Source organism: Trichechus manatus, unplaced genomic scaffold (genome assembly GCF_000243295.1).
Source record: "Trichechus manatus latirostris isolate Lorelei unplaced genomic scaffold, TriManLat1.0 scaffold00092, whole genome shotgun sequence".
Taxonomy (NCBI): Eukaryota; Metazoa; Chordata; class Mammalia; order Sirenia; family Trichechidae; genus Trichechus; species Trichechus manatus.
Genome location: NW_004444028.1, coordinates 9,943,793 through 9,953,984, shown reverse-complemented (window position 1 = coordinate 9,953,984; position 10,192 = coordinate 9,943,793).

Sequence of the window (10,192 nt, the reverse complement as noted above, 5' to 3'; positions counted from 1 at the left end):
TTATTCTAATTGATTTTTTTTTGTAGATGTTTTTTGTTTTATCCATAGCCGCTCTTAAAATTCTCTATTTTTGGTTTTGGTAAGTTTGATGATAATACGTCTTGGTGACTTTCTTTTGGGATCTACCTTATGTGGGGTTCGATGAGCATCTTGGATGGGTATTTTTTCATCTTTCATGATATCAGGGAAATTTTCTGTCAACAAATCTTCAATTTTTTTGCATTCTCTATTATCCTCCCCTGTTCTGGTACTCCAATCACTCGTAGGTTATTTCTTTTGATAGATTCCCACATGATGCTTAGAGTTTTTTCATTTTTTTAAATTTTTTTATCTGATTTTTTCTCAAATAAGTTGGCGTCAAGAGCTTCATCTTCAGTGTCACTAATTCTAACTTCTACTGCCTTAGTTCTGCTTCTATGACTTTCTATTGAGTTGTCTAATTCTGAAATTTTATTGTTAATCTTCTGGATTTCTGATTGCTGTCTCTATGGATTCTTGCAGCCTATTAAATTTGGCATTAAGTTTTTGAATAACTGTTTTAAGTTCCGTTACTACTGTGCTTGTATGTTGGCTGGCTGTTCCTGCGTTCTGTCAAATTTCTTATTTCTAGAAGAATTCTGTATATTTATCTTTTGTATTGTGTTTCTGGTCATTCTGAGAAGTTCTCTTTTTCCAGAGAATTTATTGATTCTTTATTTTGGTAGTTTGGTGAAGCCATCATGGACTGCCTGTTTATGTGACTTGATTTTGACTGTTGTTTTCGAGCCATCAATAATTTATTATAATTTTATTTTGTGTTTGCTTAGTGAGATTTAGCTTTTTATTTCGATATGGCCAGATAGACTGCTCGTGTGCACTAGTTTGATCTTTGACACCTTTTGATCTCTAATGTCCTGTCACCAGGTAGTTGGTTCTGTAACTAAGTACGTGCATGCTGGAGTTCGTTAAAATTTCCTGTATGGCATCAGCTCGGGTGTTCAGGCAGTCGATCACCAAGTGTGTGATGTAGGCTCTCACCCCCAGTCCTAGAGAGGCATGGGTGATTGGCGCAGGCACTGGACTCTGGCTGTGGTCGGGGATCACGTGCTGAGCCAGGCAGGGGGCCGACACCTGCCCGAGAGTCTGAAAGAAAAGTGTGTCCCTATTCTCTAGGGTGAATAGGTAGGTGAGTTCTGCAGCCGGGCGAAGAGCGCCCCACTATGTTGGCTGCAAAGACTCGAGGGCACCGCTTTTTCTTGAACTCCTGAAGAAGGTGACTAGGCACTTTAGGAACTATCACCAGTTCTCAAGACCCTGTTGCAGATCGATAAAGTGCCTGCTTGAGGGGCAGGGCTGTTTTGAGGATCACAGATTCCCCGTTCACAGCTGAAGCAGTTGAAGTTAAACTTCAGATATTTGCCCTGTTGTACTGTGGTAGTGAGGGTTAACACCGTTGAGATGGGTCCCCACAAGTCTATACAGAGGTGTGTAGCACTCAACAGTCTGCGGACCCCTGATTTCTGTGGCCAGCAAAGGAGTTGTGCCAACCCTGTGTTGCTGGCCTAGGGGATCCAGCAGCTTATTTGTTCCCTCTCCAAGGCTAGGAGAATGGGTCAGGGCGCCGTTGAGATCTGTTTCCAGTCCAGTGGACTCCAGGTGCAGAGCAGGGAGGGAGGCGGTAAAAGGAAGATAGGTTTTTCCCAAATCTGGTCAGAGCGCAGAGGTAGGAGGTTAAAGGGAGAGAAGTTTTTCCCAAATGGGCTTTTTTTTTTTTAACTCGCCGTGAAAGGGTGCATGCATGTACTTACTCTAGCATCTTGGGAGCTGCTCTTCACTGGTTCGGCATGTCCAAGCAGAATCTCTGCTGCAGGGTCTCTCTTGATGTGGATACTGTTTCTTGAGTGCGCTCACAGCACACAGCTGTTTGCCTGCTTCCCCGTGGCCCGGCGTGGCTGTGTCTCTGCTGTGTCACCGCCGCGGCTCTTGCACTTCTCACCTCTTCCAAGTGGTCTTCCTCTCCGGTATGACTTAGATGGATTTCTTAACCTTGCCTTGTTCAGAGCTGTTAGAGGTTCACATAGAATCAAATCACTTGTTTTTCCAGGTCTTTGTTGTAAGAGGGGTATAGGAAGTGTTTAATTAGTCCACCATGTTGACCACGCGTCCGATTACTCTTGATAGTAATTTTTTGAGTAATAAGGTTTTGAACTACCACTCGTCTGTCAGTTTGTCCTACTGTGGTTTGCATGTCGCTGTGCTGTTCGGAAGAGCTACCTTCTCAAAGTAGGACCAGAATAACCTCGTTGCTGTCATGTTGATTCCGACTCATAGTGACCATATAGAACAGAGTAGAACTGCTCCATAGGGTTTCCAGTGAGCGGCTTGTGGATTTGAACTGCTGACTTTTTGGTTAGTAGCTGTACTACGCTGTACCTCCTTAACTACTGTGAGTTGACCTTAATGACGTGGGTGGAGTAAAGCTTTTGGGACCTTCGTTTGCTGAGGTGGCAGTACTCAAAATGAGAGGAAACAGCTGCAAATGTCCATTAATAATAGAAATATGGAATGTATGAAATATGAATCTAGGAGTATTGGAAGTTGAAATGGAAAGCATAAAGATCGATACCCTAGGCATTAGTGAGCTGAAATAGACTAGTTAGTATTGGCCATTTTGAATTGGAAAGTCATATGGTCTGCTATGCTAGGAATGACAAATTAAAGAGGAATGGCGTTACATTAATCTTCAAAAAGAACATTTCAGAATCTGTTCTGAAGTACAGCACTGTCAGTGATAGGATAATATCCATTTGCCTACAAGGAAAGCTAGTTGATAACGACCATTATTCAAATTTATGGACCAACCACTAAGGTTAAAGATGAAGAAATTGAAGATTTTTACCAACTTCTGTGGTGTGAAATTGATCAAACATGGAGTTAAGATGCATTGATAATTAGTGGTGATTGAAATTTGAAAGTTGGAAATGAAGAAAGATTGATAATTGGAAAATATGACTTTGGTAATAGAAATGATGCCGGAGATCACATGATAGAATTTTGCAAGACAACAACTTCTTCGTTGCAATTACCTTTTTTCAACAACATAAATAACGACTATACACGTGGGCCCCGTTAGATGGAATACACAGGAATCAAATCCACTATACATTTCACATCTGTGGAAAGAGATGATGGAGGAGCTCAATGTCATCAGTCAGAACAAAGCCAGGGGCTGACTGCAGAAAACACACCATCAGTTGCTCACATGCCAGTTGAAGTTGAAGCTGAAGAAAATTAAACCCACGAAAGCCAAAGTATGACCTTGAGTATATTTCTCCTGAATTTAGAGACAATCTCAAGAGTAGATTTGACACATTGAATACTAATGACCGAAGATCAGAGGAGTTGTAAGATGACATCAAGGGCATCCCACTTGAAGAAAGCAAAAGGTCATTAAAAAGACAGGAAAGAAAGAAAAAACCAAAATGGATATCAGAAGAGACACTTGAACATAAAGCAGCTAAAACGAATGGAAGAAGTGATGAAGTAAAAGAGCTGAACACGAGATTTCAAAGGCTGACTTGACGAGACAAAGTATTGTGATGACATGTGCAAAGACCTGGAGATAGAAAACCAAAAGGGAAGAACACTCTCGGCATTCTCAAGCTGAAAGAACTGAAGAAAAATTTGAAGCTTCGAGTTACAATATTGAAGGATTCTGTGGGGAAAATATTAAACAATGGAGGAAGCATCAAAAGTTGGAAGGAATATACAGTCACTGTACCAAAAAGGAGGTAGCATATGATCAAGAACCGATGGTACTGATAGAAGAAGTCCAAGCTGCACTGAAGGCACTGGTGAAAAACCAGGCTTCAGGAATTGACGGAATACCAATTGAGATGTTTCAACAAACAGATGCAGTGCTGGAAGTGCTCGCTCGTCTCTGCCAAGAAATTTGGAAGACAGCTATCTGGCCAACTGAGTGGAAGAGACCCATGTATGTGCCCATTCCAAAGAAAGGTGATCCAACAGAATGCGGAAATTATCGAGCAACATCATTAAGATCACACGCAAGTAAAATTTAGGTGAAGATTATTCGAAAGCGGCTGTAGCAGTACATCAACAGGAACTACCAGAAATTCAAGCGGGATTCAGAGGAGGACATGGAACCAGGGATATCATTGTTGATGTCAGATGGATCCTGGCTGCAAGCAAAGAATACCAGAAAGATATTTACCTGTGTTTTATTGACTATGCGAAGGCATTCGACTGTGTGGATCGTAACAAATTATGGATGACATTGTGAAGAGTGGGAATTCCGGAACAGTTTATTGTGCTCATGAAGAACCTGTATGTAAATCAAGAGGCAGTCATTAGAACTGAACAAGGGGATACTACGTGGTTTAAAATTAGTAAAGGTGTGCGTCAGGGTTATATTGTTTCACCATACTTATTTAGTCTGTATGCTGAGCAAATAATCCCAGAAGCTGGACTGTATGAAGAAGAACGAAGCATCAGAATTGGAGAAAGACTCATTAACAACCTGTGATATGCAGATGATTCAGTCTTGCTTGGTGAAATTAAAGAGGGCTTGAAGCACTTATTGATGAAGATCATAGATCACAGCCTTTAGTATGGATGACACCTCAACATAAAACAAAAATCCTTACAAGTGGACCAATAAACAATATCATGATAAATGGAGAAAAGATTGATGTCAAGGATTTCATTTTACTTGGGTCTCCAGTCAACACCTATGGAAGCAGCATTCAGGAAATCAAGTGACACATTGCATTGGGCAAATTTGCTGCAAAAGATCTCTTTAAAATGTTAAAAACAAAAGATGTCACTGTGAGCACTAAGGTGCGTCTGACCAAAGCTGTGGTATTGCCTCATATGCGTGCAGAAGCTGAACAGTGAATAAGGAAGGCTGAAGAAGAATTGATGCCTTTGAATTATGGTGTTGGTGAAGAATGTTGAATATACCACGGAGTTCCAAAAGAACGAACAAATGTGTTTTGGAAGAAGTACAGTCAAAAGGCTCTTTAGAAGCGAGGTTGGGGATACTTTGTCTCAAGTAGTTTGGACACGTTATTAGGAAGGACCGGTCCCTGGAGAACGACTTTGTGCTTTGTAAAGGAACACTGAAAAAGAGGAAGACCCTCAACAGTATGATTGACTCAGTGACTGCAACAGCGGGCTCAAGCATAACAAGGGTTGTGAGGATGGTGCAGGACGGGGCAGTGTTTCGTTCTGTTGTACATAGGATCGGTGTGTGTCAGAATTGACTCAACAGCATCTGACAACAACATAGGATATGTTCTTAATGCTTATGTTCTCAGAGGGGTTAATTTATCCGTGGTGAAATGATTTCCTTTATGTGGTCTTTTTTCTTGATTCTTTGGAAAAACAGAGTGAGAAATTTCCCCCCAAGCCCTGAAGAGTTACCTTTGCCATAGTTTTTTACGCTAGAGATTTTGTTATTTTTGTCCGGGTTGATTGACATTTCTTGGGTAAGCTGTAAACAACTTCATTTTGATGGTTTTCATTTGGTCTTGGGCTGCAGCCTGCCCTGTGATTGGTATGCACCTTGCAGGATTGGTCAATAGACTATTTAAATGAGGTGAGTTGTAGGTTTACTAGAGCACTGGTGGCGCAGTGGTTAAGCGCTTGGCTGCTAACCAAAGGTTGGCGGTGCAAACCCACCAGCCGCTCCATGGGAGAAAGATGTAGGTGTCTGCTTCCGTAAAGATTACAGTCTTGGAAACCCTGTGGAGCTGTTCTGTTCTGTGCTGTGGGGCCTCTGTGAGTCTGAGTCTACTTATGGGTAATAAGTTTTGGGTAGCTTAGTAGGCAGATGAAGTGTCTATGGTTGGTTTGTGGCCTTCCGCTTGGAGGGGTCATGCCTTGAAATTAACAAGGAGGCGTGTGTGTGTGTGTGTGTGTGTGTGTACGTGTGTGTGTGTACATGTATGCACACACAGTCACGCGGCAGGCAACGTCTGACTGCATGTATGTCCATAGTCCCATGAGGCTTTTTTTGTTTTTGCATGTCTGTGGTCCCATGAGGTTTTGTTTTGTTTTTGATAAAAGGAAAGCAGTTCTCTTTTTGTTTATTTGCCCGTAATGTTTTTAAAGACCCCCAAGCTCCAGAGTGAACAAGCAGAGGGGTTCCTGGGCACCCCCTTCCGCAGCACCTCTGCCTCCTCCTTTCCCCCTTCTTGCTTGGTTCACTCGCCCAGCAGTCACGCGTGCAGCTTTCACCGCAGGCACAGGGCATCATCTCCTGTGGCTCCTCTGCTCTTGTCGAAGGCATTGCTGGGGACGCCTGCTGGGCCCGGGGTCCTCTAACTCTTGGCTCCGGGTGGCACTGGTGGCAGGGGTGGCTGCACATGATCAGAAAGTGGCCACACTGATAGGGCTGCAGGAGCCAGGGCCGCCACCAGGGCTGCAGGAGCCAGGGCCGCCACCACCAGCTGCACTTCTGTCACTCCCACATCTGCTGTCCCACTCCCCGCGTCCACCTCTCCACTCTCCGCCCATTGCAATGTCCTGATTTGGCTTGCTGGTGCTGCCCTCGTCCTGCCCAGCCCCACACCCATCAAGGCTAGGCTCTTGTATCCAGTGGATACAGCTCTCAGCCTTTGTCTGGTAGGCTCCTGTAAGGTTTTAATGTAAGTTTTACGGGGAATTAACTATGGATTTGATTGTACGGGGACTAACTATATAGTATAGTGTTTGCACAACGTCCAAATCACATAACGGGATCGTGGACGTTCTGCAGCACATACCCGTATAAAGACACACACATACAGCCACCCCCACAGGGCTTTTGGAGACACAAAGAAGCAGGAAGAGAAGTAGCAGAGAGAGAGAAGTGATAAGGAACCTCCTAAAAGAGCTGTAAAATAGTCAGTGGCTGCAACAGTGAAGACGGAGAGGCTTGGAAGGGGCGCAGTGGCGGAGCTGTTGGCAACAGACGCACAGTGGTCCCAGCGGCAGAGCCGGCAGTGACAACGGGGCCAGGAGGAGCCTGTCCTCGGGACCAGGAGGAGGCCTGGATGGTCGAGAGGCGTTGAGAGGGCTTCCTGCACTGAAGGCGGGAGACTTTGCCTGTGTGCTTCCTGATCTGGGGCTGTAGCCTGTTGATCCTGATCCCTAGTTGTACTCTGTTCTTTTCACTATAAATGTGTCTGTGAGTTCTTTGTGACCATTGCAACAGATCATCAAACCCAGAAGAGAAGTAGAGTGTCGTGGGAGGGACGGCTGGTGTCAGAATTGGTGAAAAGTTTGTAGAGTGGATATAATGTCTGACCTCCACCTCATAGGGATCTGCCTTGGGCTGATTTTGATTCGCATTATCCTCTCTGAAGTTAGACTGGTTCTGATGCTGATGCTTCTCCCGTTCTACAGTCTCTGCAGTTTTCTATGAGTCGGAATCGACTCGGCAGCGACGCGCTTGGTTTAGTTTTTATAGGTTTCTAAGCACAGCTCAAGCCGGGCGTCTGATAAATTGATCAGTGTTTGAAACATTACAATTTTAACTCAAGTCCGTGTTTTGGAGAAGATCACTGCCTTTCCATTGGTGAACTAGATTTTGATGTTTTGTTCTGGAATGTTGCTTTAAATAGGTTTTTGCAATAAGTGCCGTATTTCTCTGAATTAGTATTGCTACCAGGCTCAATCCTTTAGAATTTAAAATTATATGAATTGGCAAAAGCATTTCCTCTGGTTTATTAAGATTGAATAAAAAGAGCTCCAGACCAAAAATGAGGTTTTAAACTCAGTATTTAAAACTTCCTAGGGAGTGAAACTTTGGGGCCGTATAGATGTGTATGGTTTCAGCTTCCCTTTCTCTGAAATGAGGGGCCTGGAAGGTCTCCTATTAATGAAACTTTGTTTATCCTTACTCAAGAGTTGTCAAGTAGCTTTCCCCCAGAATTCATTTGTTCTGATTTTTGACTAAGTTTATAGTCTATTCAATTTTTCACTTTCTGAAATGCATCATACTGTGTTTTTCTCTGCTTAAGAACCTGTAGGATCTTTTTTCCCATGACTACTCCTATCAAGTGGGAAAACCTTGTTTTTCAGCTGTGTTTTTCTTTAACCTCAAAAATGTATCAAGTTAGGCAGATAGCTTGTGCACCTTTTTTTCTGCAGGTCGTTTTAGCTTCCCCCCTCACACTGCCAAGTACTTGATGCAAATTTTGAAAACTGGTGAGATTTTTGTATTCTGCTAAGGAAGGATCTTCAAGATTTAAAACTGGAAAGAGAAAAACAAAGTTCAGAACAGATTACAGTAAATTTTTAGAGATTTATATGTTCTTAAAATTACAACTTTTTACTATGAATTATTCATTCATATACTCGATTTTGATGTTTTGCTGAACATCCACGGTAGGTTCTGTGAATCAGGACGTTATGAGATTTGGACGTTGTGCAAACACAGTGTTACATACCTGTATGTAATATGGTGTTCCCGCAACGTCCAGTCTTGTGATGTCTGAGGTCGCAGGGCTTGTGTGGAGCTGCGGGCTGGAGCCCAGGTGGCTGCTGCTCTCTGCGGCTGTCCTCTCCACGATCATGCCCTTCACCAGGGCCCTGTGCACCCAACTGGTGAGGGGGTGGAGGAGTGTTTACTCCTGACCCTGTGGAGCTGGTGCCCCTACCACGCTGGGCTCTTGCGGCGGTGGGGGATGGAACCTGAGCTGAGAGTGAGGAGGGTCTGCAGCCCTATGAGATGAAGAGACTTCCACCTTGTCGACTCCCACCTCGGCTCAGACAGCAAGGATAGGGTTTCCAGGTGTCCACACCTTCAGGAGGCCTTGGGGAAGATGGCAGCCCTAGGGGATGATCAGGCGTCCCCCCCTGCCCTGCCCCGTCAGTCTCTCATCACCAGGGGCACCTCCTGGAGCCCACCACCACAAAGCCCTGCTTTATCTCCAGGATCATCAACATGATATTCTTTAGCCCTGAGGTGGTCTCCTAGCACAGCTGGAGGAAGTGTTGTCTGACCTGGATCCCCAAGACATCCAGGAAGTTGACATCAGAAGAAATACATCTTTGCCGGATTCTGAGTTGCAGCCGAGAAGGCACTATTGTCTCTCCAGCCAGACGTTCCTGAGGTGGGAGCGGGCCAGGACACGGGTGCTGAAGAGCCTGCTGAGGGCCCTTTCCCCAGAGACCCAAGTGTGGGGACAGCTTTGGGCGAGAGGCCAGGTTGGAGTGGCGTGTGGGCCAGCCGCCAGGACGGACTCTGCATGCAGAAGAAGGGAGCCTGGCGCATGATGTTCCTGCGGTAGGAAGCCCCAGGGACTGGCCGCAGGCCGAGCTGGACAGTGGCTTTGGCCCGCGAGTGGGCTTCCGGGACTGTCAGGCCTCCAGTGCAGCTCACGGCTGCTGAAGCATCACTGCATCCACATGGGCAAGAAGCCGTGTGAGTGTGGCCGTTGGGCAAGGCTTCATCTGGAGCTCCGTGGTCATCGAGCACCAGCACATCCACACAGGTCAGAAGCCTTCCGCGGCTGCTGCCGTTTCTTCCTGCATGAGCACCTGCAGACCCACACTGGCGAGAAGCTCTTGGCCTACAACACCTGCGACACAGCCTTCTGCCGGAGCACTCAGCTCATCCAGCACCAGAGGATCTCCTGCGGGTGGGGCAGCCAGGCCGGCGAGGGACACCGGCTGTGTTAAGGCTCCAGCGGCAAGGGCTCCTGCCGCCTGCCCTCCCAAGAAGCCGCCCAGCTCTGCATGCCCAGTGTCCCCAGTAAATCTTTATCTGGTTGCTGGAGGAAAAAGAAAAAAACCTATGGAACCACGGAGGTATATGTGGTCCGACGTTGTCAGAACAGAAGTTATGTGGCGCATGCCTGTGGTTCATAGCCAAAGTTTGAATCTTTAATTCGTTGGTTTAGTTTTAGTGAAGGCATCCATTTTCATACCTTCCCCCGATAATCATCCAAATATTCCAATACCATTTAAAAATAATCTGTTCTTATTCCTAAATAATTCCAAAATTCCTGAATGATTTAGACTTATTTTTGGAATCTTTTCTGTTCCTTTAAATGTTTCTTTTGTTTGTCTTGACTGTTGTAGCTTTACAATAACTTTACTGTTTTGTAGGGCTACTGTGTTCTTGATACTCTTCCCCCGATTTTAAAAAGTTTACCAAGTGCTTTTGGGCTTTTTTTTTAAGTGTTTTATTGAGTTTTTGGTG